Genomic DNA, 12,373 nt, shown 5'->3' on the forward strand with positions numbered 1-12,373 from the left:
ACAAAAATGGAACCTTTGTATCACTAAAGATGAAATATGAAACCCTATTGGTATAGGAGGCTAACAAGTTATCAAAATCTATTATGATGAAAAAAGCATTGAAATCAATACTACATAATAGAACATTTACACTTACTCGTTCTACCTTTGTTGGGTCAAGTGCCCATGTTGCACATTATATAAGAAACAATGTTGCAACAAGGAATGATCACTCGTACTCCATACCTACAATGAAACTTTTTTTATTGTTTGGAATCCTATTGGTAGGTGTTGATATTTTTGGAACTTTACAAGACAAAAATGAAGAGCTTTGCAATAAATGGATTCAACTAGGTTCCTTTTATCCTTTTTGTAGATATCACTCAAAAAGGAGCAAAAGGCACAAGTATTATATTTACTGATGGGAATTAGTCACAACGTCTTCAAAGAAGGCATTAGGTATTAGATAAAAGATCATTCCTTGTATCTACACATTGTCTTTTGAAGCTCACATTGATGGCAAGATAAGCTTGCAACACACTCCTTTGAAGGTGCCAACAGCTAGAAAATTGAATACGCCCTTTAAATTCAAATGGAATCAAATTTTTGGAGATATAAGTATGCATTATAAATGGGTGGAATTCCCATATTTATCCCTTGTTTTAAGAAGCTTAATGGAAGGAATAAATTCCACATGGGAGACACAAATGGGTTCCTAGCTAAATCCAAGCTACACCCTTGCAGATGTGAGATCCTTCAAAAATAAAGATGGAAATGGGGAAGGCTCTCTCAATATCAAACCTGGAAAAGAATGATGTAAGGTTGACTTCGTACTAGCATCATGGCTTAATTGTAAGCATCCATTGGATCTCTAAACATGTCTACAATTATAGGCATGGTTATTCATCTAACAGAGAAGCCACATCTCCTATTTGAGTTATTCAGAGTAGTCCACGTTCACTGATACTTGTTCTTGACTTTCTCACAAGAAAGGATCTAGTTCTTGAGTTGGAGTACTTACAATGGTTTTGAAAAAACACAAAACTATATGTCCCAAGACAAACCTTGGAGAAAGCTCCAAAGGAATAACCATATTTTTCATCCTATTTTTATGTTCGTAGTGTTTTTAACCCACAACAATATTGCTTAAGATCATTAGTGAGTTACAAGGTAATGAAGGTACAATGAATAGCATGGAAAAGTTTGTTAAGGACACAGTGGAAACAATAGTAAAATAAGTTATTGGGATTTAGCTGGAAATGATTTCAGCGAGAGGGAGTTCAGTGTAGGAACATGAACAAGATATTATCTTGGGAAGAGATAACATGATTAAAAAAAATGTGTTGAAGTGGATATGATCTCTAACATGCCTAGAGTCTTTGGACAAGATTTTTCTAATCGTGCAGTAGCTACTTTCCAAAAGGAAATCTAAAATCCTATTCAATGAGAAGCATGATCTCTTAATAAGGTTAAAGCCAAAGCCATAGAGGTAAGAATTTAGCATCATATTTCAACAATAAATTTGTATATAATGATGCACATATATTACATGTTTGATGATTCCAACTTTATTTCCATGTAACATTAGCATGGTACCTCTTGTCCATGAAGCAATGTTGAAGGAGTATTAATATACTATAGAGGCTCAATTATGGCTCCAGTCATTTACAATAGAATGGATTTATATAATCTATTGGATTTTATTAGTATTTTCTTTGGAACTCCAAGAGTGTTAGTCTTTAGATACAAGCATATTGACCATGGAATAAAAATATCTATTAGAATTAGTTCATGCTTGGCCTTCACCGAATGATGTTTAGGGTGCTTGCGATTTTTAGAAAACACAAACTAGAAGGGAAGATGTGAACATTTTGTAAATAGCATACAATGCATGTTGAAAGAGATAGAAAGGGGTAGGCAGAGCACGCCCATCTTGGGTTGATGAGGCCACTAATTTTATGTAATAGTTGTGATAAAATGAAGTTTCTATGTGCATTGAATTGGTAATTTGTTGTGTATTTTTGTGACTCAGTTTATGTGTGATTAATGACATTTGAGTGTGAATATATACACAAAAATTTGTATGTGTCCAACTATAGTAATTGGTTCTACAACTGTGATTCTGGTAGACACTAGCTACTTGAATTTCCTGTAGAAAGGTTTTAATCCTATTTGGGAATCATAATCAATTATGTTTGGGTTGTTGGTCAGATATTTAACCATTTGTGTGAAAATTGTTTGTCATTAATGCATTGAAGAAGGAATTGATACTATTTATGTTAATTTCGAGTCAAAGGGTCTGAATATTAATCAAAACGCATATGGTTGTAATGATAATCAAGCATAGCTACAATGGCACTTTACGTTGGAAAAAATAGTCAAGTATCAACATTGAAGAGAAAACCCACCAACCAATCATAGGAATGGTCAAAGAGTGAAGGAAATTCACCACTTGGGTGCAGAGTGACTGAGGCTCTATAATTTAAGGTCTTCAACAAGATATAAAGAATCTATGTTGAAATTTTGGAATTAATTTTCTGCATGGAAAGATTCTTAAGGAGGGTGCTGGTTCTCATCTACGTTGTAATGGAAATATGTTGAGGGGCACTTTTTCTCCCTAAAAATCTCCTAGTCACAAATCGTGATCAAGTGTTGAAGGAAGGCATAGATTCTAAAATTGTTTCCAAGGATTGGATCAATCATAATAAGTATTGGCATTTTTTGTGTTGGTTAAATCTTAGTTGTAAGGGAAACATTGTCTTAGTAAGGAGAATCATGATTTCTTTATGGAGATTTTCTGCACTTCTATGACATCGTGGGATTGGAATAGAATAAAAGGAATGTGCCTAGATTAGTGGGGATACATTAAATATTGAATAAGTAAAGGAAAACTCTATATTTGGAAATAGAGCATTAGTAAATTGAAAGCCAATATGCAAATACAAACCGTGGATTTGGAATGTCGTCTTTTTGTGTGTGCAAAACAAACCCCTGGAGAAATATATGTTGAAGGAAAGATGGTTTGATGTTTAAGTATTTAGAAGCAGAGTAGTATGACGCGGTCTTCTTGGTGACTATACCACTTGATGAAACCCAACAAGTGGTCTTATACTATTGGAGAAAATCCAGAAATGAGGTTTAAAGATATGGCACCACTACAAAAATATCCAATAGCTCTTCTTAATAGTTTTGATAACTATTTGTTTAATTTATGTAGCAAGTTTGTTCATTTGATAATATTTGGATGGTAAAATATTTATGAGTGTGTTGATGACTGTGACATGAACCTACAAAGACAGGATTTTGTCTTAAAATGATGAAGGGAGTGAATGAGAAGAGAAAAGGAATTTTAGACAATCCTGTAGTAGATGATTTGTTGAATATCAAATAGAATTGGAACTCGCTGCAACTAGGTTGTGAAGTGTGAGGTTTATAGAATGAGGGGAATAGTTGGAAACATTAATAACATACTAGCTATATCCTAACTCACTATTAAAATTATAATTAATCAATAATCCATGGTAATACCTGTGTTTTTAAGTGTTTTAATTTCTTCAATCGATGATAAATGGTATTCAGGGAAAGGGGGAATAGATTTTTCACCTGAGAATAATGTTTTCACACAAATGCAACGTCCCAGATCTGGAAAGGGGGAGATCATAAAGGAATGTTCCATTGTTGAACCAAGTTCTAGTGGTGTAGATTTCCCATGCTTAGATCTGTGCAATGAAAACCTTCGTTCCCTCCCTGAATGACTTGAATATGCATGGATTCCTTAGTCATTGTTGGGGAGAGTGCCCTTGTAAACCTTGCCAAAACCCCCATTCCCTAGAGAATTTTATAACCAAAACCCATTCATCAAAATACTCAACTCCTTCAGAGTGAATCTATGTACTATGCTCCCATTATGCATTGTTACCTTACTGCAACCCCCATGCCCTAGATCATTTTCTTCCCAAAACCTATTCCTCAAAATGCCCAGTTCCTTGAGAGTAAATCTATGTAGTTTGCACCCATTGTGCATCGTTTCCCTATACTTTGCTCCTCTAAGAAACATGGCTCCAACAATCAATTGTTTCCTTGTTCTTCTAATAATCACAACAACCACAGTCAATGAGAAGATAACAAGAATGTAAACCACTCATTGTCTATGAAACCACACGATTTTTCCATATCTCCTTAGCCACACAAAACCCTTTGTAGAAAAAGGAAGAATAAATTCTATGAAACAACTCAATTTTTGCATATCTCCTTAGCAACACAAAACCCTTGCAGAACAAAGAAAAATAAACTAGTTATACCAAGAAAAAGGATAAACAAGCTACATATCTTAACAAAAAATTGTTCATCCTTGCTACAAATATCTCGATTTTGAAATTGATGGTAGTTAATAAGATAAACCAAAAATAATATAGAGATTTTTAGAGTTGGTGTGGCACATACAAGTTATGATCACTGATTTTGATAGTTTTTATTCTCACGCATTATGATTTATTACATGAAAGGTTAGTCTACAAGCTAAAGTTAAAGACACATTAGCAAGAAAAAAAAAATTAGCATTACATTATTCAAATGCAATTAATTTTAAATAGTATTGAAATATTGAGTTATTGAAATGCAATTAATTTTCAATAATATTGAAATATTGAGTTCATGCATGCATTGTGGCATATTTAGTGAACTAGTTTTTATTATTCTTTACAAATGATCTAATATTTGATTTAATAATAAAATAAATATTTAAATATTAAATAGAATTTAAATATAAAATTATGATAACTAGATTCAAAACCTACATTCAAAGATAAATTTAAGTAACATAAATTATATATTTTTTTAATATCTTCTATTAGAATTTTTGTATATCCATTTTAAATTATTCTCTCATTTTGTTACCAATATATTTTGAACTTTGAATATGATGGCTTTAAGAATTTTTTTAAATATCCATAACATGTGGATTAAGAATAGAAAAGGTTTACAATTTATTTCAAATTGTGTATATAATAATTGGGATGGCAACATTTTTTTATAGTCTAACAATTTGGTTAATAAATTTTATTTAAAAGGTAACTCCATAATTTTATTGATATCCCTTTTGTTCAAATATCTTCTTTTTTTTCAAATGAAAATTGTATGTCAACAAATCTTACTTAAAAATTAATATATTATTTTCCTTTGAGTTCAATTTTTTTAGTTATTATTACTATTGATATCATCGACATGGATTGTTATAGTTCTTCTTTTAGAAATCATATTTAGTATGAAAGGAAGAAAAAATATGGTATATTTATTGAAGCTCAATAATAACATACATATGATAAAAGAAAAGCATTAACCTAGCTTCTTCTAGTCCCTATGATATTTTTACAATTCATAAATAGCTTGAAAATCATTTAGTTGGAACCATAGTTTATTCTTAATTTTTTTCATTTTCTTCCTTTGTATTTGAAGTCCTTTATCTTAAGAGGAACTTGGTAGATCTCGTGTGGTTGAATCCAAATATTTTTCAACCTAAAGTTTTATCGCTTTCTAAATTCATGAATCATCCAATAAATTTATAACAGAAAGAATAACATTCTTATGATCCCATTTAAAAGTCCATTATGTTGTAGAGTGATGGAAATAAGAAATAGATATAAGGTTTTTTGGGAAAAAAATGTTCATTTTGTTGATGAAACAAGTTACATCATATTTTAACCCTCTAGTATTTATAATTGAAAAATATGGAATTTGAAGCACAGGGTCTTCACCCAATGAACGTATGACATATCGTGTGCATTCGTGTCATACTAAACAATACCCCTAATTTGACTACATATTGAAAAATACCTCTAAAAATCACATTAATTAACCCCCTAACAATATGAACCAAATACACCCTCCCAATTAAAAATCCCCTACAATCACTAGATATTGTAGGTATCCATTTTTTCATTAACATTTTTTATACCCCTTTACATTTTTTCATTAACTTTGAGCTCCATTTTTTTATACATGTTGATATAAAAACCCTTTACCCCCTATATATCCCATAATATATTATGTAATTTTTTCCTTAATATATATCCCCCAATATGAACCCACAGGGTATGGTATTACTCTCGCAGTGAAGCCCACGTGCTTTAAAGAGACTTTGTTTTCTGCAATAAGGCCAAATTGCAGTCTAGAATTCGTAGATCCAAAAAAGAGGTCAAAGGAGAAGTTGTTGCTACTGAAAAAGTGATTTGACTTTGGAAAAAGGAGGCTTGTCAAAGAGATGTTGGAAATACTAAGAAGAGGGAGCATCAATATTTCTTTTACAATTGTTATTTTTATACTAGTTAAGATCACTTATACCTTGAACGCAAAATTAAAAGTGATATAAATCATTTCACACCCTCAGGACCTACTCTAGCTCCACGTGCTTCATAAAATCACACTCATGCAAAATGAGTGCATTCAATACACAAGTACGTGGGAGGCTCCTACCGTGTTTATAGTTGGAGATGAGTTTTAGTCAGCAGGGAGTGTGGGTCTATATGTATGGTGGCTCCCTAGGGTTTCAACCTTGGTTGAGAGGCGTTGTAGGGGATCAAGACCCTGTGGTGTGGTCTAGGGTTCATTGCTCACTTTTCCCTTCAGACCCAGGGATGCAAACATCCATGGAGCTGAATTTCCACCGAGATCTAGCATGTTGTTGGTTCGAGCAGAAGGAATTTGTCTCATCAGGCCTTCTTACCTCTGTGTGGGATAAGGAGTGTGAGTCTCTTCGTCTCTCTGTGTGGTGGTTATTCCAGATCTCTGCCCATTTGGTGGTGCTCGAGCGACAATTAGTGGGTTCTGAGTGGTTTCTCTCTGGAATTCCTTGGTGTAAGGGTACCCATGAGGTGATTGGTGCTTCTATTGGTTACAACTATGGATTGAATTGCACTTGGGGTGTCTACGACTAAAGAGGTGAAGGCCATCTAGTGTGGAATGCATGTGTTTGTATTGTTCCTTTCAAATGGTGGTGTGCAGTGTGTGGGTTAAGGAGTTTGAGCCTCCTAGTTATCTAGGGTGGTCTTCTCAGAACCTCACCCATTTGGTGGTGCTCGGGTGTGAATTTGTTGGGTCTGTGTGGCTGTCCTCTGGAATTTTGTGGTTTAAATCAAACCTCAATGTGGCTGGGGTGCATGTTGTGTGCCTTTATAAGTTGAAGTGTGCTTGGGGTGGTTGCGGCAGAGGGGGTGCAGGCCATCCAGTGTGGTTAGTGACTTTTTTATCCTGGCCTTGTAGGAGGGTGGTGACCGATCTGATCTAGTAGTCTCCTCGGGGGTGGTTCAACAACCAAGGTATTAGTTATTTTTATTTCATATGTCCTTCTTTTCGGGGAGCCTTTCCATTCTCTCTGGTTAATTTACCTCTTCTCCCAATGCCCCATCAATAGGGTCAGTCGCACCGTGGGGGTGGGTAGTAGCAGCAGCTGGAGTGGCATCCTAAGCCTAGACATGGTGCATCCTCGGCCAATTCTGGTAGTTTGGACACTAAGGAAAATAATATTCTATCTCTAGTTCATTCACATGGCAAAGTGGTAGCTCTGGTCACTCTGGAATCTCTTGCATCACATATTTGTCAAATCCAAATCAATATGGATATCATCTGAGACCACAGGTATGAAGAAAAGAATGAGACTATGGCATATTTCCAAGACATCCAATAAAGAAAGAATTAGATATTGGAGCATATGGACAGTCTCTGACATCAACATTACCGTATGAACGACCACCTTCACAGTCTGGGAGCGAAGGTGGAGCATATTGAATTCCATATCCATGATCATGTTAGTTTCTTCGTTGCTTCTCCTGTAATTCCTCGTCACCTGCCACCCTAATATGCATCTATCATTGATGGTTTTTTTTGTCTATGTTGGTATGTCCCACCCTCCACTCCCAAAAATTCTAGTCCTAATGAGATAAGAGAGGCTACAATGATGATCTTTGTAAGCTATCTTTTATTGAAAATATAATGAAAGATGTTTTTTTATCGAAAAAAAAAAGAAAAAAGAAAAGCAGAACATTAATGTAATCAACTAGAGGTTTATGATGGGAATTAAAACAACGAACAAAAGGATCTTTTAAATATAAAAAATTGATCATATTTGTTGGATATAGGAAGACACACACATCAGTTGAAGACATAAAAATTTTGGAATTGCAATAACCAATATTTTCTTTCAAAGCATAACACTTACAGTTTTGTCCTTTCTAAAGATAGTAATATAAACTACCAGTTCAAAGTACTTTAATAATTATATAAGCATATGAAGTTGTAGTTATAGGGTGTTAAGGAGACCAATCAATAATAGTGAATCGATGCAACTTTAAAGTTTCCCTCCCATCCACCCTTTAGAAATGCCAAAAATATAACCACTTTGTTTACTAAAAGAATAGAAAATAATAAGTCCAATGAAGAACTCAAACATGAAAGTATAGAGGCATAATGTTCACCATGTTGGAGGGTTTAGGAGTGTATCTACAAGATTGGATCAAATTTAGATACGTCTTTCAATTTTTTGATACCCTGAAGAGAGACTCATCTCATAGTCCTACATTCTAAGGACATAACAAGAAATGAGGAACAACATGGGAATAAGGACATATTAAGAAAGGTAATAGTGGATAAGGATTCAATCCAAAACATCAAAATCAAGTGTTTTTTCCAGAAAATAAATATTAGATAAACCTGTTGCGGGTGGGAACACCTTAGGGTCTTGGGTTGAAAACCCCAATAGAGTAGAGGGCATACAACAGCAAGAATTCCTTAGGCAAACAATTTAAATGATTAAACAATTGAACTCGGAAGAAGTGGCCTCACCCAGAGGTCCTACATCTAGGGTCCATCCCACAGGGTTTAAACCCTCTACTTCTTCTGATGCCTTTAAAACTTGTAAATTATCCAAGAAAAGCATATACAACAGGAGTAATAGAAAGAATGTTCATGATATACATGTTAGATCACATAAGTAAATGAACAATTACGCATCAATATAATATTTATAAACAAATCACAACATGGATCAATGCATAAACAAGATAAATATCAGGAACATAACAACATTTCTTTATTTATGTAAGCTAAATTAAAGGTAGAAAACTACAACATAAGTCTTCCTCCAACTCCAAGTAGAACCGTCCTCCAGATCTCTCTTATCCCGGCCTCAACAATCTTCCTCCACCAATACACACAAAGATGTCATAAGAGGGATGAAGGACATCTCAAAAGAGGAAACAAAGGTTTCCTATAACTTGGGGAGCATAAGAGGCATAGGGATTTCTCTATACTCGATCAAGGATCAATCAACTATAATAGAAATATCTCCTCTCTTCTCCCCTTAGGCCTTCCAATGGAGGTTTATTTATACTTCTCCAAATTAGTTTTTTCAGTTGGGAAATAGTTGGGCCATGGGCTGCAGTAGGTGAGTAACACGTAAAGCTAGTGAAATCCGCTCGAATTTAAGGAGATTTATTATTTTTAAGTTTTTAACACATATACGTGGGTTGGGTCTATACATACCTACGTGTACATGCTTTTAACACAGGGAAAAGTAGCGTATGGGAAGTAAAATACTATTTTTTAGAATTTGTACCAAGTCTGGAAAGGAAGGGTTGCCCTCGACCATAACCAGAGCATCAGATCTACAAATAATGGTAAATTGTGCTATAACAGATTCCCCCTAACATATGAGGTCAGGAGGAGTACATGATGGCCAAAATGTATTAGGTGTATAGAAGGAATCATGCTGAGACCAGAGAGGAGTTCACTAGAATTCAACATGCCAAACCAGTGAAAGAGATCAAAAAGAAACTATTGTCTGAGGTAGGTATACCCATGCTCAGAGATAATAAAGCATGTCCACATGTCAAGTACAAAAGCAGATCTAATATGCATACAAGTATAAAGGAACTAAAAATACATAGTGGATCATCTGATCATATCGAGATAAGTACATGTCTCACTATCACATATAAAGAACTGATCAACGATGCCGAAGTAGGAAGTTGATTACTAAAATCATAAAGTTGATCCAAAAAAGTACCAAGTCAAATTGTGGAACAAATGGTACTACAATGCAACTTGGATGCCAACATATAGGATGTCGTTGTAATGAACTGCAACATATAAGGTGGATGGTGTCAACTAGTAGAAATAGGAGCAACTCACAAGTGAACCAAGAAATGTTGATGCAAACTTGAGGTCTTCACCGACCATTGTGGTAAATTTCTACATAATGGAAATAAATGATCCGAAGTTGACCATGTGAGAAATCATTTGATTACTAGTAATTTATGTATATCGTTAACAAATGCAAGACTACTCACTAATAATGATGAAGAGAGCCAACGTACTTGATACAATCTAACAAGTGCAAATAAATGAGTTGAAGTCGAACACTTGGAAGAATCTATGAATCAGGAGACAATGATGTCTTCCCACTTTCGATAGCGAACGAGTGTGCCACTGATGACTGTAAACCCTAAGGTATTTCCTAACGGAATCTAGATCTTGTTCCCAAAGAAATGAGTTGAAGTCGATGGGAAAATATCTGCTAGAAGGAAGGCATTAGGGAATCCTTCATCAATCTAGTGCAAGTGTAACCTATAGGCCAATAATGTGGAAGGAATCAAATGAATAAATATGTAGTAACCCAACTGAAGCACATTTCCAGCGTACACAAGATGTCACTAGCACATGATAGAAACCCTCTAAACCAACCAATAATGAAAGCTAACACAAAGGTGAGAAATCCACCAATAGGGTCAAATGGAAACCAAGGTACTGCACAAATCCCAATGTGTGATAATGAAACATGATGTTGAACACAAGGCGAACCACTCCGTCAAAGACCCATGATGTTGATCGATGCTGAGCACAAGGTAACCTATCAATCGTGAAAATAGGGCCAGGGTGCATCTCTAGATCTTCTCTGAGAGCAATTTGTCTTAGCCGATAAGAGAAATACCCACCAGCAATAAGTCAGTGGAGACATTCTCAAACCAGCACACGTAAAGGACCAAATAGCTAATGTGATAACGAACATGACTCTGACAACCAGGGATCGTTGACTAAAAAATAGGTCAAGAGACACCACAAAGAGTTCAACTCATGTTTATTTCCCTTGAACAAAAGCACGACTCAGTTGTGACTAAATGACAACATACGATAACTTTGTATACGTTTTTCATGTAGGAGGCATAAGAAAACTCTCCATATGATTGGAAGAGATAACCAATCATAGGAGTACTGACTCAATAACAAGGTTAAGGCTCTCCTAAGTCAAGCTAAAGCCCATCCCAATGGAGGAAAGACTTTAGTTTTTTTTAGTGCTTTGTTCAAGGGCGACACAATTGACTCTAGTTGCCCTCAATTATGGAATTAATTTCCCGATCCCACTCTTTTTGGGATATATAATTTTTTTTTCTTTTTCATATTTATGAATCCTGAAAAAGAATAAAAGAATGCTATTGTATAGTGGAAATAATGAGTGTCACAATACAGATGCATTAGTTCCTAGGAGGGGAACATTCCTATGCTCAATGCTAGGTGATGAAATTGGTCAATGACACTCAAAGGAATGTTCTTTCCATGGGTAAAAAGGTGTGTCAAGTTGCAGAGATTAAGTGATTACAAGGTTGATTTTGGAGAAGACATGGTCAAAAGGTAGCTCAAACATGAGTCCAATTGAAGCTGGCTCAAGGCCAAAAGGTACAAATGGTCAACATGCAATGCAGCGATATAGCTCAACACAAAGGAGCATCTAGTGTGTAAATCTAGAAAATAGCAAAGAAGAAAGAGAATGAGTCTCCAACGCACAAGTCATGGCGAGACTAAAGAGGACTCCTGAGCCTACTCAATATAGCAGCATGGGCAACATGTGCTAGCGAGGATCTAACTAAGATTTCCATGTAAAGGTTGGCTCTACCACCATATCATGATTTTATAAGTCGAAAAGTGAAAATGGTTTGTGAATCATGACATGATGAGGTCAACCCTATGGACAAAACATCATAGTATGGAGGCTAGTATACAAAATGCAGCAGAAAGTGATATTCCCTAACCTATATTCCAGTAATAAATTGATACATCGCATAACGGGTCTGTAGTCATGGGACCAAAATGATTTCTCAAAAAATCTCCAAAGTATCCTATAAAAAATCCCATCCCAACACTCCAAGACAAAAGGTCAAAAATTCCACAAAAGAAAAATCAACTTTAGAAAAAATCATTTTCATTTTTCAACCTATATAAGGACTTTTGGACTCACAATTTCTCATTTGTGTTTTGAGCAATTGGGTGAAGGAGCTATGGAGAAAAACCCAAGCAAGTTTCCTCCATCAAATTCAACTTTTCAAACTACTTCAAATCTTCCAAGTAA

At 35.0% G+C, this 12,373-nt stretch overlaps 1 pseudogene; it reads left to right on the forward strand.

Moving 5' to 3' along the window:
• Positions 1-599: 599 nt before the first annotated feature.
• LOC149164746 (red chlorophyll catabolite reductase pseudogene) lies at positions 600-1,411 on the forward strand (annotated as a pseudogene).
• Positions 1,412-12,373: the final 10,962 nt, after the last annotated feature.

Source organism: Pinus tabuliformis, chromosome 5_1 (assembly GCF_031772625.1).
Source record: "Pinus tabuliformis cultivar Carrire ecotype Pingquan chromosome 5_1, CPIR1, whole genome shotgun sequence".
NCBI classification, from domain to species: domain Eukaryota; kingdom Viridiplantae; phylum Streptophyta; class Pinopsida; order Pinales; family Pinaceae; genus Pinus; species Pinus tabuliformis.